We start from the raw sequence: 14,668 nt of genomic DNA on the forward strand, positions 1-14,668 counted from the left end.
CTACGATATTAGAGATCAGAGAGCATAATGACATGGCCAGGAGCAACAAAACACCTCAGAAAAGGACATGGCCTACAGATGCAAAAACTAAAAACAAATCTCCCCTCACACACACACACACACAGGTTTGCTGTCCAGATAAGCACACTTGGCAGTGGCGTACATAATGTTGCATCAAGCCATGAAGATGCTTTGCTTTCTTTAATTTCTTTAAAAACAGACAGGCGTTGAAAACAAAATGTGGGGTCCCTTCGGGGGAAAGAAACAGGAAAACAGGCTAGCGTCTAGCTGTGTTTGGTCTATTTCTGGAGCTCTCCCTGGACCAGACACACAGAGGTTTAATTAGCTACGGGCCTTGGGCTATACCATGCAGTACTAACTCAACCGGCTGTGTGCGCGTGGGGGGGGGGCGTATATTCTCAGCTCTAGCTTTAGGAGCCGTCTGTATGTCTGGTCCACCTTGCAGATCAGGGAGGATGAGGCAAAACATGGTGCAAAAGAGGCCATTTATGACAAATAACAATGTGATCAAAGCCTTGTAGAGTATTTTACCTTCAGAGTTACAGTGAGCAGTCCAGGTGTGGCCAGTGAGAGAGTGAGAGAGTGAGAGTGAGAACAGATGGCAGACCCACACTTTACCTCTCAGATGACCCAGATTGACGTCCACTGTTTATAGGACTACACACAGACACACACCGCTAATACACACAGACACACGCCGTTAACACACACAGACACACGCCGTTAACACACACAGACACACACCGCTAATACACACAGACACACGCCGCTAATACACACAGACACACACCGCTAATACACACAGACACACACCGCTAATACACACAGACACACGCCGTTAACACACACAGACACACGCCGTTAACACACACAGACACACACCGCTAATACACACAGACACACGCCGTTAACACACACAGACACACACCGCTAATACACACAGACACACACCGACACACGCCGCTAACACACACAGACACACGCCTAATACACACAGACACACGCCGTTAACACACACAGACACACGCCGTTAACACACACAGACACACGCCGCTAACACACACAGACACACGCCGTTAACACACACAGACACACGCCGTTAACACACACAGACACACGCCGTAACACACACAGACACAGACACACAGACACACGTTAACACACACAGACACACGCCGTTAACACACAGACACACGCCGTTAACACACACAGACACAGTTAACACACACAGACACACGCCGTTAACACACACAGACACACGCCGTTAACACACACAGACACACGCCGTTAACACACACAGACACACGCCGTTAACACACAGACACACGCCGTTAACACACACAGACACACGCCGTTAACACACACAGACACACGCCGTTAACACACACAGACACACGCCGTTAACACACACAGACACACGCCGTTAACACACACAGACACACGCCGTTAACACACACAGACACACGCCGTTAACACACACAGACACACGCCGTTAACACACACAGACACACGCCGTTAACACACACAGACACACGCCGTTAACACACACAGACACACGCCGTTAACACACACAGACACACGCCGTTAACACACACAGACACACGCCGTTAACACACACAGACACACAGACACACGCCGTTAACACACACAGACACACAGACACACAGCGTTAACACACACAGACACACGCCGTTAACACACACAGACACACGCCGTTAACACACACAGACACACGCCGTTAACACACACAGACAGACACGCCGTTAACACACACAGACACGCCGTTAACACACACAGACACACGCCGTTAACACACACAGACACACGCCGTTAACACACACAGACACGCCGTTACACACAGACACGCCGTTAACACACACAGACACACGCCGTTAACACACACAGACACACGCCGTTACACACAGACACGCCGTTACACACAGACACGCCGTTAACACACACAGACACACGCCGTTAACACACACAGACACACGCCGTTAACACACACAGACACACGCCGTTAACACACACAGACACACGCCGTTAACACACACAGACACACGCCGTTAACACACACAGACACACGCCGTTAACACACACAGACACACGCCGTTAACACACACAGACACACGCCGTTACACACAGACACAGCCGTTAACACACACAGACACGCCGTTAACACACACAGACACACACCGTTAACACACACAGACACACGCCGTTAACACACACAGACACACGCCGTTACACACAGACACGCCGTTAACACACACAGACACGCCGTTAACACACAGATACACACCATTAACACACACATACACCGTTAATACACACAGACACACGCCGTTAACACACCCAGATAAACGCCGTTAACACACAGAGATGCACTGTTAACACACAGACACACGCCGTTAGAATACACATACACCGTTAATACACCCAGACACTCGCCGTTAACACACCCAGATAAACGCCGTTAATACACATACACTGTTAATACACATGCACCGTTAATACACATACACCGTTAATACACCCAGACACACGCCATTAATACACCTACACCGTTAATACACCCAGAAACATACACCGTTAATACACCCAGACACTCGCCGTTAACACACCCAGATAAACGCCGTTAATACACATACACTGTTAATACACATACACCGTTAATACACCCAGACACATACACCGTTAATACACCCAGACACACGCCGTTAATACACATACACCGTTAATACACCTACACCGTTAATACACCCAGAAACATACACCGTTAATACACCCAGACACTCGCCGTTAACACACCCAGACACTCGCCGTAAATACACATACACCGTTAATACACCTACACCGTTAATACACCCAGACACTCGTCGTTAATACACCTATACCGTTAATACACATACACCGTTAATACACAGACAGTTAATACACCCAGACACCGTTAATACAGACACAGTTAATACACCCAGACACAGTTAATACACCCAGACACAGTTAATACACCCAGACACAGTTAATACACCCAGACACAGTTAATACACCCAGACACATACACCGTTAATACACCCAGAAACATACACCGTTAATACACCCAGACACATACACCGTTAATACACCCAGACACATACACTGTTAATACACCCAGACACATACACCCAGACACATACACCCAGACACATACACCCAGACACATACACCCAGACACACACTGCTAATACACCCAGACACACACTGCTAATACACCCAGACACACACTGCTAATACACCCAGACACACACTGCTAATACACCCAGACACACACTGCTAATACACCCAGACACACACTGCTAATAAACACAGACACACACAATAATACACACAGACACACACAATAATACACACAGACACACACAATAATACACACAGACACATGCAAACCAATGTCAGATGATATCTCCGCAAATCACACCCAAATTATCCAGCTCCCTGCAGCCGGACTTTGCTATGGAAATTAGGTGTGTGTGTGTGTGTGTGTGTGTGTATATATATGTGACTATGTTACAGGTAGACCATGTAGAATTGTTAGCATCGCTACTAGAGTGAAGGGCCTGTTTTGCATGGCTGTGTGCTGAGGTTCAGGTAATGACGACACCTGTGTCTGTCTGCAGCCTGTAATGGTACAGCAGCTGAGGGTTATACCAGCTGGCTTAGTCTCACTCTGTGGGCTGTAGTTAGACACACAGAGAGACTCTCACTGGAAACCACAGCTGATACCTGAGACAGACAGACAGACACACAACAAGTGGAGGGAGGGAGATGAAGGTAAAGGAACAAACCTCCACACCCCCTCCCTTCCAGCCCTGAACCAGGGGCTTCCCTACTGCACCTCAAGAGGGCTCTCTGGTCAGGGTATCAGTCTGTGGAGGTGGTGACTGTTCTTCAACACTAGTCCTGAGAACCTGACAGGGTGTACAGGCTTTTGTTCAAGAAAAGCACTAACACTCCTGATTCAAGAAATCAACTGTTCATCAAGACCTTCCACATGAAAAGAACCACATCTCCATGCTGTGCAGAATAAATATGAACACGTGTGTGTGTGTGTGTGTGTGTGTGTGTGTGTGTGTGTGTGTGCTTGGGTGTGTGTGTGTGCATGGGTGTGCAGGGGTGTGCAGGGGTGTGGGTGCATGGGTGGAACTGCTGGCAGGGGTACTATTAAATGATGTGCAGCCCTTTAAAGCAGAATTGAACCATAGGTAAAATGAATAGTAGTTCAAAGACTGATGGGAGGCCAGAGAAAGATCATAGAGACCAACGGGTTAGTACTGTAGTCTCTAACTAGACCAAACTGGTAGTACTGTAGTATCTAACTAGACCAAACTGGCAGTACTGTAGTATCTAACTAGACCAAACTGGCAGTACTGTAGTATCTAACTAGACCAAACTGGTAGTACTGTAGTATCTAACTAGACCAAACTGGTAGTACTGTAGTATCTAACTAGACCAAACGGGTAGTACTGTAGTATCTAACTAGACCAAACGGGTAGTACTGTAGTATCTAACTAGACCAAACGGGTAGTACTGTAGTATCTAACTAGACCAAACGGGTAGTACTGTAGTATCTAACTAGACCAAACGGGTAGTACTGTAGTATCTAACTAGACCAAACGGGTAGTACTGTAGTATCTAACTAGACCAAACGGGTAGTACTGTAGTATCTAACTAGACCAAACGGGTAGTACTGTAGCATCTAACTAGACCAAACGGGTAGTACTGTAGTATCTAACTAGACCAAACGGGTAGTACTGTAGCATCTAACTAGACCAAACGGGTAGTACTGTAGCATCTAACTAGACCAAACGGGTAGTACTGTAGCATCTAACTAGACCAAACGGGTAGTACTGTAGCATCTAACTAGACCAAACGGGTAGTACTGTAGCATCTAACTAGACCAAACGGGTAGTACTGTAGCATCTAACTAGACCAAACGGGTAGTACTGTAGCTTCTAACTAGACCAAACGGGTAGTACTGTAGCATCTAACTAGACCAAACGGGTAGTACTGTAGCATCTAACTAGACCAAACGGGTAGTACTGTAGCATCTAACTAGACCAAACGGGTAGTACTGTAGTATCTAACTAGACCAAACGGGTAGTACTGTAGTATCTAACTAGACCAAACTGGTAGTACTGTAGTATCTAACTAGACCAAACTGGTAGTACTGTAGTATCTAACTAGACCAAACTGGTAGTACTGTAGTATCTAACTAGACCAAACTGGTAGTACTGTAGTATCTAACTAGACCAAACTGGTAGTACTGTAGTATCTAACTAGACCAAACTGGTAGTACTGTAGTCTCTAACTAGACCAAACTGGTAGTACTGTAGTCTCTAACTAGACCAAACTGGTAGTACTGTAGTATCTAACTAGACCAAACTGGTAGTACTGTAGTATCTAACTAGACCAAACTGGTAGTACTGTAGTATCTAACTAGACCAAACTGGTAGTACTGTAGTATCTAACTAGACCAAACTGGTAGTACTGTAGTATCTAACTAGACCAAACTGGTAGTACTGTAGTATCTAACTAGACCAAACTGGTAGTACTGTAGTATCTAACTAGACCAAACTGGTAGTACTGTAGTATCTAACTAGACCAAACTGGTAGTACTGTAGTATCTAACTAGACCAAACTGGTAGTACTGTAGTATCTAACTAGACCAAACTGGTAGTACTGTAGTATCTAACTAGACCAAACTGGTAGTACTGTAGTATCTAACTAGACCAAACTGGTAGTACTGTAGTATCTAACTAGACCAAACTGGTAGTACTGTAGTATCTAACTAGACCAAACTGGTAGTACTGTAGTCTAACTAGACCAAACTGGTAGTACTGTAGTCTAACTAGACCAAACTGGTAGTACTGTAGTCTCTAACTAGACCAAACTGGTAGTACTGTAGTCTCTAACTAGACCAAACTGGTAGTACTGTAGTCTCTAACTAGACCAAACTGGTAGTACTGTAGTATCTAACTAGACCAAACTGGTAGTACTGTAGTCTAACTAGACCAAACTGGTAGTACTGTAGTCTAACTAGACCAAACTGGTAGTACTGTAGTCTCTAACTAGACCAAACTGGTAGTACTGTAGTCTCTAACTAGACCAAACTGGTAGTACTGTAGTATCTAACTAGACCAAACTGGTAGTACTGTAGTCTAACTAGACCAAACTGGTAGTACTGTAGTCTAACTAGACCAAACTGGTAGTACTGTAGTCTAACTAGACCAAACTGGTAGTACTGTAGTCTCTAACTAGACCAAACTGGTAGTCTCTAACTAGACCAAACTGGTAGTAGTCTCTAACTAGACCAAACTGGTAGTACTGTAGTCTCTAACTAGACCAAACTGGTAGTACTGTAGTATCTAACTAGACCAAACTGGTAGTACTGTAGTATCTAACTAGACCAAACTGGTAGTACTGTAGTATCTAACTAGACCAAACTGGTAGTACTGTAGTATCTAACTAGACCAAACTGGTAGTACTGTAGTATCTAACTAGACCAAACTGGTAGTAGTATCTAACTAGACCAAACTGGTAGTACTGTAGTCTAACTAGACCAAACTGGTAGTACTGTAGTCTAACTAGACCAAACTGGTAGTACTGTAGTCTAACTAGACCAAACTGGTAGTCTAACTAGACCAAACTGGTAGTAGTATCTAACTAGACCAAACTGGTAGTACTGTAGTATCTAACTAGACCAAACTGGTAGTACTGTAGTCTAACTAGACCAAACTGGTAGTACTGTAGTATCTAACTAGACCAAACTGGTAGTACTGTAGTATCTAACTAGACCAAACCAAACTGGTAGTACTGTAGTATCTAACTAGACCAAACTGGTAGTACTGTAGTATCTAACTAGACCAAACTGGTAGTACTGTAGTCTAACTAGACCAAACTGGTAGTACTGTAGTCTAACTAGACCAAACTGGTAGTACTGTAGTCTAACTAGACCAAACTGGTAGTACTGTAGTCTAACTAGACCAAACTGGTAGTACTGTAGTCTAACTAGACCAAACTGGTAGTACTGTAGTCTAACTAGACCAAACTGGTAGTACTATAGTCTCTAACTAGACCAAACTGGTAGTACTGTAGTCTCTAACTAGACCAAACTGGTAGTACTGTAGTATCTAACTAGACCAAACGGGTAGTACTGTAGTATCTAACTAGACCAAACGGGTAGTACTGTAGTATCTAACTAGACCAAACGGGTAGTACTGTAGTATCTAACTAGACCAAACGGGTAGTACTGTAGTATCTAACTAGACCAAACGGGTAGTACTGTAGTATCTAACTAGACCAAACGGGTAGTACTGTAGTATCTAACTAGACCAAACGGGTAGTACTGTAGTATCTAACTAGACCAAACGGGTAGTACTGTAGTCTCTAACTAGACCAAACGGGTAGTACTGTAGTCTCTAACTAGACCAAACGGGTAGTACTGTAGTCTCTAACTAGACCAAACTGGTAGTACTGTAGTCTCTAACTAGACCAAACTGGTAGTACTGTAGTCTCTAACTAGACCAAACGGGTAGTACTGTAGTCTCTAACTAGACCAAACGGGTAGTACTGTAGTCTCTAACTAGACCAAACTGGTAGTACTGTAGTCTCTAACTAGACCAAACGGGTAGTACTGTAGTCTCTAACTAGACCAAACTGTAGTCTCTAACTAGACCAAACGGGTAGTACTGTAGTCTCTAACTAGACCAAACTGGTAGTACTGTAGTCTCTAACTAGACCAAACTGGTAGTACTGTAGTCTCTAACTAGACCAAACGGGTAGTACTGTAGTCTCTAACTAGACCAAACTGGTAGTACTGTAGTATCTAACTAGACCAAACTGGTAGTACTGTAGTCTCTAACTAGACCAAACGGGTAGTACTGTAGTCTCTAACTAGACCAAACTGGTAGTACTGTAGTATCTAACTAGACCAAACTGGTAGTACTGTAGTCTCTAACTAGACCAAACGGGTAGTACTGTAGTCTCTAACTAGACCAAACGGGTAGTACTGTAGTCTCTAACTAGACCAAACTGGTAGTACTGTAGTATCTAACTAGACCAAACGGGTAGTACTGTAGTATCTAACTAGACCAAACTGGTAGTACTGTAGTATCTAACTAGACCAAACTGGTAGTACTGTAGTCTCTAACTAGACCAAACTGGTAGTACTGCAGTCTCACACATGGGAGGCCACAGCCACACTGTCCACTGTTGTGTTTCTTCCCATGGGAAAATAGACTGCTATGGGATGTGTGTTTTACAATAAGTTGGTACTCATTAGGGACAGGACGGTACCAGTATGGCGATACTCGGTAGTATCGTGGCCAGGAAACACACAGTGGATTGAACTTCTTTAGAAAAACAGCCCTAATGTTGGAAACAAACATCATCAGTAACATTGTTCAATCTTAAGCACACAATGTTTTACATACAGCAGTTATTAAAAGACCAAAGAGTTTGATCTGTTTGCAATACTGGTATCATCACAGCCCCAGTCCTCATGTACCCATTCGCAGTCCACGTTCATGCACTCCACACTCATTAGTAAATCACTCTCTCTCACACACACAGAGTCAGGAAGGATGCTCCTGTCTCATTACACTGGTTGCACTTCCCCTCCCCGCTGTGTGTACCATGGAGAGATCACACACAGAGGAACAATACCATCAACCAGACAGGCCTCTCCTTAGGAGACACTTCCTCTAGGGCCACCCCATTCGCTTCCTGTGGTCAGCATCTGACGTCATAGCAACATGCCCACAATCAGCGACCCCTGACTTCTGGGGCAGGCTCTGACGTCCTGTCATAAAGAGAGACCCGTTCTGTGAACAGAGGCGACCTTTAGGTTCCCGTTCACACTGGGAGGAAGAGCAGTGAAACATTGGGACGGTAATGAGTGGAGGAGTAGGCATGTATCTCTCTGTTTCCCAGCATCACAGAAGCCATTTGACATGGCATAGCATGGTTAGATAACATGTGACCTATATCCAATGCATATGAATGATTTAAGGAAAATGGCCAATATTAATTGAGGAGAAAAGTGAACAGATGTCATTGAAAAGTGTGGCCTTGGAAGACTGGCTCTAACTCTACACACTAGGCTTGGTTTGAAAAGACCAACTTTGGTTTGACGATCAGAGAAGGGAAGTTTCCTAGTAAATAAGCCCATTGTTAACCTCACACTTTCAGAACCACCAGAACTCAAGAGGCACGAGCCTTGCAATGCCACTAAGAACCTCCTAGCTTCATGTCAGTCTGGTTTATAAGAGATACCTGACAATGAACAAAGAAAACATCAATAAAAAAGTAAGCACTTCACCCAATCGCGCATCCATCCAGCCATCCATCCAGCCATCCATCCATCCATCCATCCAGCCAGCCATCCATCTCACATCCCAGACTAACTTGATATCGTCGTCCTCCTCCCCTTGCCTATCCCTCGGAGACAAACAATGACAGGCCGTGTCAAAAGCCAGAATAGGTTTGCTTTCGTCTGTGTAAACTGTAATTGCGGCTGGCAGTACACCCTGTATCCAGTTTCTCTCTGTGTGGAGTTAGGGACATAAAGGCCTCGGGCGGCTCAGACACACAAAGAGACTCTTTCCTCTCATTATCTCCTTTCCCCCACCACTGTCTCTAGCCTAATGCCAATTAAAAACAGAGCTGAGGAACAGGCAGAGGGACAAGGCCCCAGTATGGAGCCCATAATGGGGTGTTTGTTTAAGGGGGACGGGACGCTCAGTGGAGCCTTACTCTGGACAGTCAGGTTGCATGGTAGGGTCCAGGGTGGTTTCACCCAGGCAGGACATAACCCCTGGTCCTGGATGTGTTGGGCTGGGGGAGGCTAGAGTGGACCAGGCCAAAGCAGGCCTAAGCCAATTCTTGGTGAGGGAGAGGACAATCTGTCAGGCTGGAAGGTCTGTCAGAAGTTATTGTCAATGGTCATTGGGTGCAATGAAGACATTTGGCAAGAGAAGCTGAAGATGCACATTTTGACAGAAGAAAATCTGGTTGGACACTTACCAGTACGTACAAATGCACACAATGTAACAATGGTTCAGTTTCTGAGATGCTGGCCCAGCCATTCCTCAGTTACATCCCAGACTATACCACCCGTCTGAGTACAGCAGGGCCCTCTGTCGGGACTGAATGACCTCACCCAACCACATCACCCTGTCAACGGTGTAACATGTTTATGTTATTCTACGTATACATATTCTCTGTCTTCACCTGTCTCAAGGGCAGACAAGGTGCCATCAGCACAAGACATCCATCAACACACCTGGGCTCACACTGATAAGAAAGAGATGTGTGTCTACAGGGGTTTGACAGAGAGAGAACCATCTCTCCTCTACGGTCCATGCTATTGAAAGCTGTTGAGTTGCATTGACAACAGTTGCTAACAGAAGAGGAGTGTTTCTGTCATGTAGCCTTGTGTTCAGTGTTCTTGTTGTTCCATTTATAGGTCTGCTCTGCAGCACATGGCAGCAGCCACTGACAACTGCTCCATCATGCAGAAAATACACACACACACAAAGAAACCAGCAACAATGGTTGTTTGTTCACCATGCATTCACTCATGTGTGTTGCTATAAATAGCCCATGGATAAGTGAATGGCTCTCATGCGCAAAGTGGGAGTGATTTTAACCCCTTCACACTATCCAATCCAACTAGAGGTGAAGGGGTTAAACCACACACACTATCCAATCCAACTAGAGGTGCAGGGGTTAAACCACACACACTATCCAATCCAACGAGAGGTGAAGGGGTTAAACCACACACACTATCCAATCCAACTAGAGGTGAAAGGGTTAAACCACACACACATCCAATCCAACTAGAGGTGAAGGGGTTAAACCACACACACTATCCAATCCAACTAGAGATGAAGGGGTTAAATCACACACACTATCCAATCCAACTAGAGGTGAAGGGGTTAAACCACACACTATCCAATCCAACTAGAGATGAAGGGGTTAAATCACACACACTATCCAATCCAACTAGAGATGAAAGGGTTAAACCACACACACTATCCAATCCAACTAGAGATAAAGGGGTTAAACCACACACACTATCCAATCCAACTAGAGATAAAGGGGTTAAACCACACACACTATCCAATCCAACTAGATGTGAAGGGGTTAAACCACACACACTATCCAATCCAACTAGAGGTGAAGGGGTTAAACCACACACACTATCCAATCCAACTAGAGGTGATGGGGTTAAACCACACACTATTCAATCCAACTAGAAGTGAAGGGGTTAAACCACACACTATCTAATCCAACTAGAGGTAAAGGGGTTAATTAGCCCCTTCACCTCTAGTTGGATTGGATAATGGACGGAGAGGGGATGACAGGAGGGTAAGGAGACAAAAACAGTGTTTCGCTGTCACACATGCACACTCGCTCTCGTGAACACACACAAGCTCACATTTAGACACACACAGTCAGTCTACTAGTTTCACCACTTATTCTCTGAGGAAGAAGATAACATGAAGATCAAACCCTCTGTAGTCTAGACCAGTCTACTCTGATCTGAAGCAGTAAGCCACAACCAGGTGTGCTGCTGTTCACCATATGCCTCATATCAGTGAGCCTATCAGCACCTTAAAGTTGTATAATACTAGAAACCATTTCCTCTTCGAACCCACATCAACAGGAGCCTTGTACTGGAGGACAAGGAGTAGCACGTTAAGTTCACTGGTTCAACCACATAAAAACCCCATAGAAACAGAGATAGGAGAGAATTGAATTACAGTAGGTTAAAGTCCTTTGTCAACGTGAATACACTGGACCAGCTTCACTTATAATCTGCTGGGCCAAAGATGTATTGGCTCAAAAAACGACATCTTTCCCAGGAAAAGATCAAGCTCAAAAAAAGCCACCGCCCAATCACTTACCGACCGTGCCTCTGCTCTGAATGGAACAGTGTGTGTGTCATGACTCAGTGCCGGGCCAGCTCTAGCTATGGTAAACATGTTTGCGGTGGTTCCAGGAAACCCTTAGAATCACTGAGTGGGATAACGTAACACCTTGCCGACTAGAGCCCACTGCTATCATTTCCCAACACTATCAATGTGCTGCTTCCTACTCTGCTGAAATATTAAGCCTATTTATGAGGCCCGGTGGGATACTCGTTCAATATCTCTTCACGACCGCAAAAACAACGTTAGTCTGTGTGCTTAGACATTATGTTCAGTAGATGGTTAAGCAATCTCTGCACTGCAGGCATCCAACTGTTCTACGAGGAAGCTCTAAAACCTAGGAACAACACAGGATGTAAGGGCTAGGGCAGGGGTATAACTCGGTACCAGATTAGAGGGAAACCATGACAATATGCAGTGGAACTAGCGTCGCGGTCCAGAGTTGAGTTTGAAAGGCTTAGGGCCTATGTTTTCTGAATGTGTGTGCATGCTACTTTGTGTATGACGAGTATTCTGAATTTTGTCAAAGTAAATCATTAGAAGAAGACAAATCTCTGATATGTTCTTCCTAACAAATGGAAGAATGGAGGAAGAGAAAACTAATGGGACAGCTACAGAGCTAAGGGAGTGACACACCCACACAGTGCTGTGATTGTGGGCAGGCAGGTCTCTTATCTACCACAGCTAAACTGACAGTCACTGCATCGCCATGGGAACTGATGATAAGCATGCCTGTCTGACCAGTGACCACAACCACAGAGGGGCCACCGCCGAGGATCATGGGAAAACCACAGGGGCGTGACGGAGAAGACTGACAGGTCCTGGCAGAGAACCACTGGGCTGTTTTTTATGTGGGAAAAACTGCAGCAACAGTCTAAAATACCTGGTAACCCCACTGTTTACACTATGCCTGCAGATCCATGTCAGAGGCCTGCAGATCCATGTCAGAGGTCTGCAGATCCATGTCAGAGGCCTGCAGATCCATGTCAGAGGCCTGCAGATCCATTTCAGAGGCCTGCAGATCCATTTCAGAGGCCTGCAGATCCATTTCAGAGGCCTGCAGATCCATGTCAGAGGCCTGCAGATCCATTTCAGAGGCCTGCAGATCCATTTCAGAGGCCTGCAGATCCATTTCAGAGGCCTGCAGATCCATTTCAGAGGCCTGCAGATCCATTTCAGAGGCCTGCATGTCATATTCAGCTGTGTGAAGGTGTGCTCACCATGTGTATTAGTAGCTCTAGTCTAGCAAGAATCTACAAATCACGTTGTTGAATGGGTATGGACTGACTTTGAATGTGTGAGGACACACAAATGGATCTCTGTGTCACTCGTCACCGTCTGCATCAGCTGATGGTCACCAGGCCAGGCTAAGCAGCTGTGCATATTGTTAACTATTTTTTTTCCGAATGTAGCACTAAGCATCTTTCAATACAACATGGCTACTGTAGCCTGTGTGCGTTAGTGCAAACGCAATGTTGAGCAGATGTCAACGGCTAATATGCTAAATTCTCCGAGCAGATAATCACTTCTATGCAAACAGTCATATTTGTTCTCAGATATACGCTCATACAGACTGCACAGTGAACCAACTATCTGACTGAGCCTATTCCTGAGAACTAGCCTATCGCCCAACTTGTAGAGAGATGGGGGGGGTTCTTAGAAAAGATTTAGAGGGCCTTCCGGGTGGCGCAGTGGTTAAGGGCGCTGTACTGCAGCACCAGCTGTGCCACCAGAGACTCTGGGTTCACACCCAGGCTCTGTAACCGGCGACCGGGAGGTCCGTGGGGCGACGCACAATTGGCCTTGCGTCGTTTGGGTTAGGGAGGGGGCGGCTTGGTTGGGTTGTGTATCGGAGGACGCATGACTTTCAACCTTCGTCCCTACCGAACCCGTACGAGAGTTGTAGCGATGAGACAAGATAGTAGCTACTACAACAATTGGATACCACGAAATTGGGGAGAAAACGGGGTAAAATTAAAAATGTAAATAAAATGTAAATAAAAATTTTAAAAGATTTGGAGGAGGTATAATATTTAAACTGAAGAGCCTGCAATTCCACAAATGATCGACAAAAAGGAGCAGTTATGGAAGGTACGAGAAAAAGCTTGAGTGTTTGATCAAATCAAAATGTTATTTGTCACAAGAGCCGAATACCTTATAGTGAAATGCTTACTTACAAGCCCTTAACCAACAATGCAGTTAAGAAAAAAAGTGTTCAGTATTTACTCAAATAAATGGAAGTAAAAAAGCCGCTGGAGGGGCCTCCCAGGTGGCGCAGTGGTTAAGGGCACTGTACTGCAGCGCCAGCTGTGCCAGCAGTCCCTGGGTTCGCGCCCAGGCTCTGTCGTAACCGGACCTCCCGGTCGCGTGGGGCGACGCACAATTGGCCTAGCGTCGTCCGGGTTAGGGAGGGTTTGGCCGGTAGGGATATCCTTGTGTCATCGCGCACCAGCGACTCCTGTGGTGGGCCGGGCACAGTGCACGCTAACCAAGGTTGCCAGGTGCGCGGTGTTTCCTCCAACACATTGGTGCGGCTGGCTTCCGGGTTGGATGCGCGCTGTGTTAAGAAGCAGTGCGGCTTGGTTGGGTTGTGTATCGGAGGACGCATGACTTTCAACCTTCGTCTCTCCCGAGCCGTACGGGAGTTGTAGCGATGAGACAAGATAGTAGCTACT

General features: G+C 45.5%; 1 protein-coding gene across 3 annotated transcripts in view; it reads right to left on the reverse strand.

The window, feature by feature from the left end:
• Positions 1 to 14,668, reverse strand: part of LOC112253658 (histone deacetylase 4) — a 93,175-nt gene that overhangs the window by 73,972 nt on the left and 4,535 nt on the right. The window lies entirely within an intron of this gene.

The sequence above is a fragment of the Oncorhynchus tshawytscha genome, linkage group LG07 (genome assembly GCF_018296145.1).
Source record: "Oncorhynchus tshawytscha isolate Ot180627B linkage group LG07, Otsh_v2.0, whole genome shotgun sequence".
Taxonomy (NCBI): Eukaryota; Metazoa; Chordata; class Actinopteri; order Salmoniformes; family Salmonidae; genus Oncorhynchus; species Oncorhynchus tshawytscha.